Source organism: Panulirus ornatus, chromosome 16, assembly GCF_036320965.1.
Source record: "Panulirus ornatus isolate Po-2019 chromosome 16, ASM3632096v1, whole genome shotgun sequence".
Lineage (NCBI taxonomy): Eukaryota > Metazoa > Arthropoda > Malacostraca > Decapoda > Palinuridae > Panulirus > Panulirus ornatus.
The window spans coordinates 44,776,192-44,788,348 of record NC_092239.1 but is presented as its reverse complement, the minus strand read 5'-3'; the positions used below and the strand labels follow the sequence as shown (position 1 = coordinate 44,788,348).

Here is a 12,157-nt window from a genome sequence, read left to right as displayed (position 1 = left end):
GACTAAAAGAGAAAGGAGCGGGGGGGCTGGAAATCCCCCCCCCTCTCGTTTTTAATTTTCCAAAAGAAGGAACAGAGAAGGGGCCAAGTGAGGATATTCCCTCAAAGGCTCAGTCCTCTGTTCTTAACGCTACCTCGCTAACGCGGGAAATGGCGAATAGTATGAAAAAAGAATATATATACACATATATATATATATATATATATATATATATATATATATATATATATATATATATATATATATTACATAATGGCCTGAGAGTCAGTGAAGTTTAGTATGTGAAGGTATGTGGCAGTGTCGCCATGATAACATATGGTGAAAGATAGGTGCCCTCTCTCCTATCTTTGTTATATAAACGTCTGGAAGCTAGACAAGTGTTGAACATTGAGAGAAGTTTAGGCAAGTTATATATACTTCTGGAAGCTAGACAAGTGTTGAACATTGAGAGAAGTTAAGGTAAGTTATATCTGCAATCCTCAGTAACCAGCATAGAAGAACCATGGAAGTTACCACAGTAAAGTTCCAATGTTAGTATCAGCATATTTCAAATCCCTACTCTGCTGCTGGCAGGCAGCTGGCGCCGGCCAGCGGAACAGTAGTTCTCGGCCAGCTCTGATGGAGGACACACCCTGATCTCATCCCCTTTGTTGCCAAGCTTCGAAATATATATATTTTTGTATTGTAAGTTTGATTATACGCCTAAGAAGACTCAGGGAACTTATAGTGATGGCAGAGTCGGAATTCCTTCTAGAGATAGTGAAGGATTCCCGTATTGAGAACATCTGATCTGTGGACCTTAGTGACTGGTGATTACTCAACAACCACATAGTTTTATGTCATGTTGGACAGTCCTCTGTGGAGAAGCCAGTGAAATACAGTGAACAACATACATTGGGGGAACCAAGTAGCGCACTAACGTTATTCATTTACTCATCATTCACTCGTGAATAGCCGGCAGTCAACGGAAGCAGCTATCAACTTAATGACTGTGTTTGGGCTACCAAATTGCTGATTACATCAAACAACCTCTCAGCATAACGCAGTCGGGTTCGCCTTTGTCAGCGTAACACCCCGCCCGCACTCCCGCCCACCCACACTGTTTTCCAAACATTCGCTCCGACTGCACGCTGAGCACGGGAGGATATCAGCTCATCTATCCACATGGCAGTTGAGACTCCCTGGATGTGGCGGTTTGATCGCACAGCCCTGACTCCTCGCTGGGGATTGGTCTACGTATGCCGTGACGTCATATGACGACACGGGCTCACCGCTGCACATTGGTCGACGACACGACGTCACGTGATCGGTGGGGACTTCATGGAGGTGGAGGACAGCACTCGCACGCTGCCTCGCAAACACTTCACATCTGAGCAGCTCAACCTAACCGTTGATGTCTCTTGGTGGATAGACGGTAAATTACGTGGCAGCTGTCCTTTTCCGTCAGTGTCTCACCAATCACATCTACTCACGTACTGTTCATAAGTGTTCCTTGATGTGATCAATTTATAACAGCCTGTATAGAATTACAACTTTAACATATAGCTTAACGGATGTTAGTTTTGATAAACTTAGATCATTTCCTGCATCACACTTAGTGTAGAAACTTCAGAAGTAATCGTTATAACCTTAGATTATTGAGTGATTAACTATAACAACATGGCCAGCCCACTAAGTATTCGTCTCCTAAGGTGATATTATTAACAACGGCCAGATTTTCCCAAGTTCTCGGGGACCCTGAAGAACTCGAAGCTTGGTTTGGGAATGCAGAACAAACTGCTAGATCTAGTTGTGGTGCTGCAAACACATGAACTTAAAACGCAGACCATACAATGATTTGGTTTACGGACCCACCTAACAGGCCACAGACATTGTCAGGAATGTCTGATTTTAAACGCATACATGAATGGCAACAGTACAAACAATATTGGCGCTTTATATGCACATCTGAAATTGATGTAGATATTTATGGTGTGATACAGTAAATAAGGTTACTAGGGATAAGGGAGAGCTATATTCTGAGATGATAGTTAGGTTCGCACCATTAGAAGAAAAACTTATAGAATCCTTAGCGAGGTCTGCCTGGATAACCACACCAGCCCAGGGTGCAAATTCTCCCCAGTTGTCAGTAGAAGCTGTTGTAAAACTCCTTACCATGGCTTCCTCCATGAAGGATTTTAGAGTTTGGAGATAAACAACACCAAGCGTTTGAGGTGTTAAAGACCGTTTAGTTACAGCTCCCACACTCTGTTTCCCCGATTTTGCGAAACCTTTAACATTAACCACAGATGCTAGTTATAAAGGGATTAGGTGCTGTTCTTTTGCAAGATGTAAAAGGTAAACTCCATCCCATAGCGTACGCTAGTCGAACACTAAACAAGGCAGAAGCCAATTATAGCGTAACGGGGGTTAGAAGCACTTGCAGTAGTGTGGCCACTTAAACACTTTAAAGACAATATGTATGCGTATGACGTCACCATTAACACCGGTCATCGACCTCTGCTTGGCTTATTTAAGAATAAGAACCCTTTCGGCAAATTCGCCAGATGGCATTTAACATTTCAGGAGTTCAAACCCTTGTTTAAACACATTCCCGGTAATACTAATCATGTCGCCCACGCGCTATCCCGTAATGTAGCCACTGATGCTATTTTTCCTATGATGGACGTAAATAAATTCCGCGAAGCACAAAACCAAGATCCCCTTTGGTTTTCAGTCCTATCTTAAAGTTCATACTGCTAACCTAACGGTCAAGACCCCCGTCCCTCTCTGGGAATTTTTAGCTCTGGAAGATGTATTATTATATAGGGAGGCAACTTTGGGTCTTCCTTCACGCTCTGTTACGCAGCTGGTCGTCCCTAAGTCCTTAATTCCTGAAATACTGTCGTTGATCCTTGACGTTCCTCAGTCTGCTCGTCCTGGCAGAGCAGATGTATCAAACAAACGCGTCTTCAATGCTATTGGCCTAACATGGTACGTGATGTCTCTACCTACATAGATAATCGTCAAGTTTGTAGTTAAAATAAAGGTGACCCCATACCAAATCTTTGTGTTACAATATCCAACCCCAACACGTCCTTGGGAACGTGTGAGCATGGATATTCTAAGTGGATTATACACCTCGCACCTAGTTATTATAGATAACATTCACTCGATATATATTCATCATTTATGCCTTGGGATCACTTATAAGTGTAACCTTGAATATAATCAAAGTAGTATTCATATGTCTGCCTTTATTTGTTCCCATCGCAATCTCGCCACTCATGAAATAACAACCCCCTTCCCCTCATGTGTGCGAGGTAGCGCTAGGAAAAGGCAACAAAGGCTCCATTCGTTCACACTCAGTGTCTAGCTGTCATGTAATAATGCACCGAAACCACAGCTCCCTTTCCACATCCAGGCCCCACACAACTTTCTATGGTTTATCCCAGACGCTTCACATCCTTGGTTCACTCCAGTATACCACATCATTCCAATTCACTCATATTTCTTGCATGCCTTTCACCCTCCTGTATGTTAGGCCCTGATCGCTCAAAATCTTTTTCACTCCATCCTTCCACCTCCAATTTGGTCTCCCACTTCTCCTTGTTCCCTTCACTTAAGACACATCTATCCTAATTGTCAATCTTTCCTCACTCATTCTCTCCATGTGACCAAACCATCTCAATACACCCTCTTCTGCCTTCTCAACCACACTCTTTTTATTTCCACACATCTCTCTTACCCTTTCATTACTTACTCGATCAAACCACATCCCACCACATTTGTCCTCAAACTCGATCAAACCACATCCCACCACATTTGTCCTCAAACTCGATCAAACCACATCCCACCACATTTGTCCTCAAACTCGATCAAACCACATCCCACCACATTTGTCCTCAAACTCGATCAAACCACCTCACACCACATATTGTCCTCAAACATCTCATTTCCAGCACATCCACCCACCTGCGCACAACTCTATCCATAGCCCACGCCTCGTAACCATACAACATTGTTGGAACCACTATTCCTGCAAACATACCCATTTTTGCTTTCCGAGATAATGTTCTCGACTTCCACACATTCTTCAAGGCTCCCAGAATTTTCGTCCTTCCCCCACCCTATGATTCACTTCCGCTTCCATGGTTTTATTCTCTGACATGTCCACTTCCAGATATCTAAAACACTTCACTTCCTCCAGTTTTTCTCCATTTAAACTTACCTTCCAATTGACTTGTTCCTCAACCTTACTGTACTTAATAAACCTTGCTCTTTTTCACATTTACTCTCGGCTTCTCCACATACTTTGCCAAATTCAGTCACCAACTTCTGCATTTTCTCAACCGAATCAGACACCAGCGCTGTATCATCAGCGAACAACAACTGACTTACTTCCCAAGCCCTCTCATCACAACAGACTGCATACTTGCCCCTCTCTCCAAAACTCTTACATTCACCTCCCTAACAACCCCATCCCCTCATGTGTGCGAGGTAGCGCTAGGAAAAGGCAACAAAGGCTCCATTCGTTCACACTAAGTCTCTAGCTGTCATGTAATAATGCACCGAAACCACAGCTCCCTTTCCACATCCAGGCCCCACAGAACTTTCCATGGTTTTACCCAGACGCTTCACATCCTTGGTTCACTCCAGTATACCACATCATTCCAATTCACTCATATTTCTTGCATGCCTTTCACCCTCCTGCATGTTTAGGCCCCGATCACACAAAATCTTTTTCACTCCATCCTTCCACCTCCAATTTGGTCTCCCACTTCTCCTTGTTCCCTTCACTTAAGACACATCTATCCTAATTGTCAATCTTTCCTCACTCATTCTCTCCATATTACCAAACCATTTCAAAATACCCTCTTCTGCTCTCTCAACCATACTCTTTTTATTTCCACACATCTCTCTTACCCTTTCATTACTTACTCGATCAAACCACATCCCACCACATTTGTCCTCAAACTCGATCAAACCACCTCACACCACATATTGTCCTCAAACATCTCATTTCCAGCACATCCACCCACCTGCGCACAACTCTATCCATAGCCCACGCCTCGCAACCATACAACATTGTTGGAACCACTATTCCTGCAAACATACCCATTTTTGCTTTCCGAGATAACGTTCTACACTTTTCCACCCATCTTCAACGCTCCCAGAACCTTCGCCCCACCCTGTGACTCGCTTCCGCTTCCATGGTTCCATCCGCTGCTAAATCCACTCCCAGACATCTAAAACACTTCACTTCCTCCAGTTTTTCTCCATTCAAACTTACCTCCCAATTGACTTGTCCTCAACCTACTGTACTTAATAACCTAGCTCTTTTCACATTTACTCTCGGCTTCTCCACATACTTTGCCAAATTCAGTCACCAACTTCTGCATTTTCTCAACCGAATCATACACCAGCGCTGTATCATCAGCGAACAACAACTGACTTACTTCCCAAGCCCTCTCATCACAACAGACTGCATACTTGCCCCTCTCTCCAAAACTCTTACATTCACCTCCCTAACAACCCCATCCCCTCATGTGTGCGAGGTAGCGCTAGGAAAAGGCAACAAAGGCTCCATTCGTTCACACTCAGTGTCTAGCTGTCATGTAATAATGCACCGAAACCACAGCTCCCTTTCCACATCCAGGCCCCACAGAACTTTCCATGGTTTTACCCAGACGCTTCACATCCTTGGTTCACTCCAGTATACCACATCATTCCAATTCACTCATATTTCTTGCATGCCTTTCACCCTCCTGCATGTTTAGGCCCGATCACACAAAATCTTTTTCACTCCATCCTTCCACCTCCAATTTGGTCTTCCACTTCTCCCTCATTCTCTCCACCTCTAACACACATATCCTCTTTGTCAGTCTTTCTCCACTCATTCTCTCCATATTACCAAACCATTTCAAAATACCCTCTTCTGCTCTCTCAACCACGCTCTATTACCGCACGTCTCTCTTACCCTTTCATTACTTACTCGATCAAACCACATCCCACCACATTTGTCCTCAAACTCGATCAAACCACATCCCACCACATTTGTCCTCAAACTCGATCAAACCACATCCCACCACATTTGTCCTCAAACTCGATCAAACCACATCCCACCACATTTGTCCTCAAACTCGATCAAACCACATCCCACCACATTTGTCCTCAAACTCGATCAAACCACATCCCACCACATTTGTCCTCAAACTCGATCAAACCACATCCCACCACATTTGTCCTCAAACTCGATCAAACCACATCCCACCACATTTGTCCTCAAACTCGATCAAACCACATCCCACCACATTTGTCCTCAAACTCGATCAAACCACATCCCACCACATTTGTCCTCAAACTCGATCAAACCACATCCCACCACATTTGTCCTCAAACTCGATCAAACCACATCCCACCACATTTGTCCTCAAACTCGATCAAACCACATCCCACCACATTTGTCCTCAAACTCGACCAAACCACCTCACACCACATATTGTCCTCAAACATCTCATTTCCAACACATTCACCCTCCTCTGCACAACCCTATCAGTAGCCCACGCCTTTCAACCATATGACATTGTTGGAACCACTATTCCTGCAAACATACCCATTTTTGCTTTCCGAGATAATGTTGTCGCCTTCCACACATTGTTGAATGCTCCCAGAACTTTCATCCCCTCCCCAACCCTGTGACTCACTTCCGTTTCCATGGTTCCATCCGCTGCCAAATCTACTCCCAGATATCTAAAACACTTCACTTCCTCCAGTTTTTCTCCATTAAAACTTACCTGCCAATTGACTTGTTCCTCAACCTTACTGTACTTAATAACCTTGCTCTTTTTCACATTTACTCTCGGCTTTCTCTCACATACTTTGCCAAATTCAGTCACCAACTTCTGCATTTTCTCAACCGAATCAGACACCAGCGCTGTATCATCAGCGAACAACAACTGACTTACTTCCCAAGCCCTCTCATCAACAACAGACTGCATACTTGCCCCTCTCTCCAAAACTCTTACATTCACCTCCCTAACAACCCCATCCATTAAAAAATTAAACAACCATGGACATATGCATAAAGCAAATAAAAGGACTGACTTTTGTCTGTGTATTTTACTTGTCAGTTGGTGTTATTTTGCTGGTATTGACAGCTACATGGACTATTATTACAATCTCATTGCTCCTGTGAAAGTGTTATTTAAGCCTCTGTTGTTTTAGTTATGGAAGTTTAGTTCTTTGTATGTTTAAACATTATATCCCAGAAATTAATTGATAGATTCTTTATGGAAGTATGAAGACAGTTTAGGTCCTACCCAAGAAGTATTTGTTTTGTACTGATTGTAGATTAGAGAGAAAGGTTACATGATAGAAAAGTGTGGCATACAAAAGCACGTCCATCTCCATTCTAAGAGAGATGGTCAAGATTTATATAAACAACTGATTTTTTGGAGAGGTTACTGATAAATATTTGTACCTTTTCAGCTGAATTGTATCCGTGGGTGTGGTTGCATGGGATCTATTTTCTTCTTGGGATTGGGGAATTCAGCTCTTACGGGTGCTGGAAACTTCTCGATGCTGACTGATGATAATGTTATTGCTTCGAATATGTACAGAACCGTCAACCAGTAAGTTATATTGGAATATACTGTAATGAAGATTATTTTAAACCCTCAAACATTAAGCGTAATTCAGAAATTCCACTGAAGAATGCACACAAATGGAAAAATAATTTGTGTCCTCTTTTAAGATGATAGACTAGCATTCAAAAGTAATAGAAAATACACAAGTTATTACCCTTGTATTGGCCTGATGAGTGAGCCTCTGGGGAGGATGTGTGAATGACATGTTTGACAGCTACAAACACGTTTGCTGGAAACTTCTCGATGCTGACTGATGATAATGTTATTGCTTCGAATGTGTCAAAATGATTATTCTTTCTTTTCATTGAGTTTTCATACTGTACTTTAATTTGATACATAGATAAAGCATTATTGTTAATTGATATGAGAGTGTTAATGCTTGATAATATTACAGCTTTTGCAAGTAACTTCAACATGAGGGAAATTGGTGAGCACTTGTGTGAAGGACATTGAAGGGTTTGTTTCTTTCTGCTTACTAAAAACTTTCTCACTTCAGCCACTGTTATTTCATATTATACTCTGATTTCATTAACAGCTACAACTGTGATTGTGAAAAGCTAGAATATATTTAGATGCAATGCACCTTTTATACTGCATAGAAATTTGAGAAGGTTGAGTGGCAAGCACAGATTGGTAGGATATTGGAAATGGCTTTTCGATTTCAAACATTCAAGCTTTTTAACTTTTCATCAGTAAAACAAGGCCTTCATTATCACAAATTACATAAAAGGGATAATGAAATACAATTGTTGCATAATTTCTTTCATGAGTATAAGTTCACTGGGCATGCCTCCCCCTCCTTCAAAGTCTCTTCACATTTCCAATTTTTCATGTTTAAAATTTTGGAGTGAACTGCATATTGAATAAGGCTTTCTACTTCCATTCTTAGGTCTGTTTTGTTATTTCTTTCAGAGCAATGGATGACCCTTGCAGCAGTGGAGAGTCTGATGCTGGTAACTGAAGTATATATAGAATAAGTTATGATAGCGTGGTAATGGGAATTTCAGTATATGGTGATGTGATAAGGGGGCATGATATATTCTGTTGATGGAACAAAGCTTATTTGAAATTCTGGATGAATAAAAGTTGTATACTTGTTTTTTTTATTGGCTAGAAAACATCTCTATTTCTGTTACTCTGTTAGATAATGTGTTGATGACACGTATAAACTTATTCATTTATTTATCTATTTATCATACTAAGTCGCTTTCTCCCGCTTTAGCGAGGTAGCAAATGGAAACAGACAAAAGAAATGGACCAACCCACCCACATACACATGTATATACATAAATGCTCACACACGCACATATACATACCCATACATTTCAACATATGCATACATATACATACATTTACATATAAACACTCTATATATCTATACTTGCTGCCTACATCCATTCCGATCGCCACCCCAACACACATGAAATGCCCCCCACCCCCTTCCCCCCGCGCACGCATGAGGTATCGCTAGGAAAAGACAACAAAGGCCACATTCGTTCACACTCAGTCTCTAGCTGTCATGTACAATGCACTGAAACCACAGCTCCCTTTCCACATCCAGGCCCCACAAAACTTTCCACGGTTTACCTCAGACGCTTCACATCCCTTGGTTCACTCCAGTATACCACATCATTCCAATTCACTCATATTTCTTGCATGCCTTTCACCCTCCTGTATGTTCAGGCCCTGATCGCTCAAAATCTTTTTCACTCTATCCTCCACCTCCAATTTGGTCTTCCACTTCTCCTCATTCTCTCCACCTCTAACACACATATCCTCTTTGTCAGTCTTTCTCCACTCATTCTCTCCATGTGACCAAACCATCTCAATACACCCTCTTCTGCCTTCTCAACCACACTCGTTTTGCTACCACACGTCTTTCTTACCTTTTCATTACTTACTCGATCAAACCACCCCACACCACATATTGTCCTCAAACATCTCGTTTCCAACACATTCACCCTCCTCCGCAGAAACTTATCTATAGCCCATGCCTCACAACCATATAACATTGTTGGAACTACTATTCCTTCAAATATACCCATTTTTGCTTTCCGAGATAACGTTCTCACTTTCCACCCATTCTTCAACGCTCCCAGAACCTGTGACTCGCTTCCGCTTCCATGGTTCCATCCGCTGCTAAATCCACTCCCAGACATCTAAAACACTTCACTTCCTCCAGTTTTCCTCCATTCAAACTTACCTCCCAGTTGACTTGTCCCTCAACCCTACTGTACCTAATAACCTTGCTCTTATTCACGTTCACTCTCAGCTTTCTTCTTTCACACACTTTACCAAACTCAGTCACCAGCTTCTGCAGTTTCCTACACAAATCAGCCACCAGCGCTGTATCATCAGCAAACAACAACTGACTCACTTCCCAAGCCCTCTCATCCAAAACAGACTGCATACTTGCCCCTCGCTCCAAAATTCTTGCATTCGCCTCCCTAACAACCCCATCCATAAACAAATTAAACAGCCATGGAGACATCACGCACCCCTACCGCAAACCAACATTCACTGAGAACCATTCACTTTCCTCTCTTCCTACTCGTACATATGCCTCACATCCTTAATAAAAACTTTTCTTCTAGCAACTTACCTCCCACACCATATACTCTTGATACCTTCAGCAAAGCATCTCTATCACCTCTATCATATGCCTTTTCCAGATCCATAAATGCTACATACAAATCCATTTGTTTTTCTAAGTATTTCTCGCACACATTCTTCAAAGCAAACACCTGATCCACACATACTCTACCACTTCTGAAACCACACTGCTCTTTCCCAATCTGATGCTCTGTTCATGCTTTTACCCTCTCAATAACCTCCCAATTTCCCAGGAATACTCAACAAACGCATGCCTCTGTAATGTGAACACTCACCTTTATCCCCTTTGCCTTTATAAAGTGGCACTATGCATGTAATCTTATACTATTGCTAATTTGACAATATTTACAGTATACGCTTGGATAGTGGACGTGCAGCCAAGAGAGCTTGCTAGAAGTAAGAGGCTAACTGGAAAATTCTGTGTGTGTCTCACTCGCAAGTCACTTACTCTTGTTAGGGTTGGAGATCGTCAGAAAACTGATTTTCCAGTAAGTCATAATCATCACTAGTATAGCTAGCTCATTCATATTTACAATGGAGCCAGCTTCAGGGGAGTAGTGTCTTATGAAAATCAACTTCTGTGTGTGCAGGTTTTCATCTGAAAGATTGAATTGGAAAAATGTGATTTGAAAAATTTGAAAAATTCTTGAATGAGTGTTAATCCATTTGTGTGTGAAGTCTGCCAGCAACAACAATCCTACGATTTAATGTGATTTATAAACATTCATTCCTTATATTCATTTTTCATACATATTTGCCATCTCCTACATTAGTGAGATAGCGTTAAGAACAAATGAAGAAGGGCTGCACTTGCTCGCGTCTATCCGCTGTCATGTGAAATGTAATAAAATCACAGCTTCCTTTCCGTGTTTCCCCTGGCTGCTTCACATGCCCTGGTTCAATCCATTGGCAGCATGTCAACCCCAGTATATCAGATCCTTTCAATTTGCTCTATTCCATGCGCACATTTCACCCTCGTGCTTGTTCCGGCACCAATCACTCAAAATCCTTTTCGCTCCATCCTTCCACCTCCAGTTTGGTCTCCCACTTCTCCTTGTTCCCTTCACTTAAGACACATCTATCCTAATTGTCAATCTTTCCTCAATCATTCTCTCTATATGTCCAAACAGTTTCAACACACCCTCTTATGCTTTCTCAACCACACTATCTTTATTTCCACACATCTCTCTTACCCTTTCATTACTTACTCGATCAAACCACCTAACACCACATTTGTCCTCAAACTCGATCAAACCACATCCCACCACATTTGTCCTCAAATATTTCATTTCTAACTCGTCCACCCTCCTCCACACCGCCTCACATCCATATGATATTGTTGGGAATACTATTTCTACAAACATACCCATTTTTGCCTTCTTACCACACATATTTCGGTGCTCCCAGAAACTTCGTTCCCTTTTCCACCTTATGACTCACCTCCGCTTCCATGGTTTTATTCTCTGACATGTCCACTTCCAGATATCTAAAACACTTCATTTTCCCAATTTTTTTTCCATTTAAATTACCCCCCTTTAAATTGCCTCACCCTACTTATTTTAAAACCTTGCTTTATTCACATTTACTTTAATTTTTCTTTTACAACCCTTTTAAAACTTTCAGTTTAAACTTCAGAAATCCCTTACATGAAAGCGATCGTTCACACATAAACTGTACCATTCCCAGGTTACCCAACAAGCTTAAAAAGCCTCTGTAAGGTCCCTTTTCCATTTCTAATTTCTAAAATCACAGGAGTTTCCACCCCTTCCGCCTCATTTTCTCTGGACAATCCTTTTTCCCCCTTCCTTTTTCTCTCTCCTCCCTCCTTCTTCCTCTCTTTTCCTCTTCTCCTCTTCTCCCCTCTTCATATTCCTTAAAAGAGAGTAATTCTAAATATATTTATAGGTTTATTAAAT

General features: G+C 41.8%; 1 long non-coding RNA gene across 1 annotated transcript; it reads left to right on the top strand.

Annotated features, from left to right (window-relative positions):
- The first annotated feature begins 7,445 nt into the window (after positions 1 to 7,445).
- On the top strand, positions 7,446 to 11,762 carry LOC139753999 (uncharacterized). The gene is made up of 3 exons (XR_011713802.1): positions 7,446 to 7,613; positions 8,541 to 8,581; positions 10,593 to 11,762. It is a non-coding gene; the product is annotated as an uncharacterized lncRNA (long non-coding RNA).
- The last annotated feature ends 395 nt before the right edge of the window (positions 11,763 to 12,157 follow it).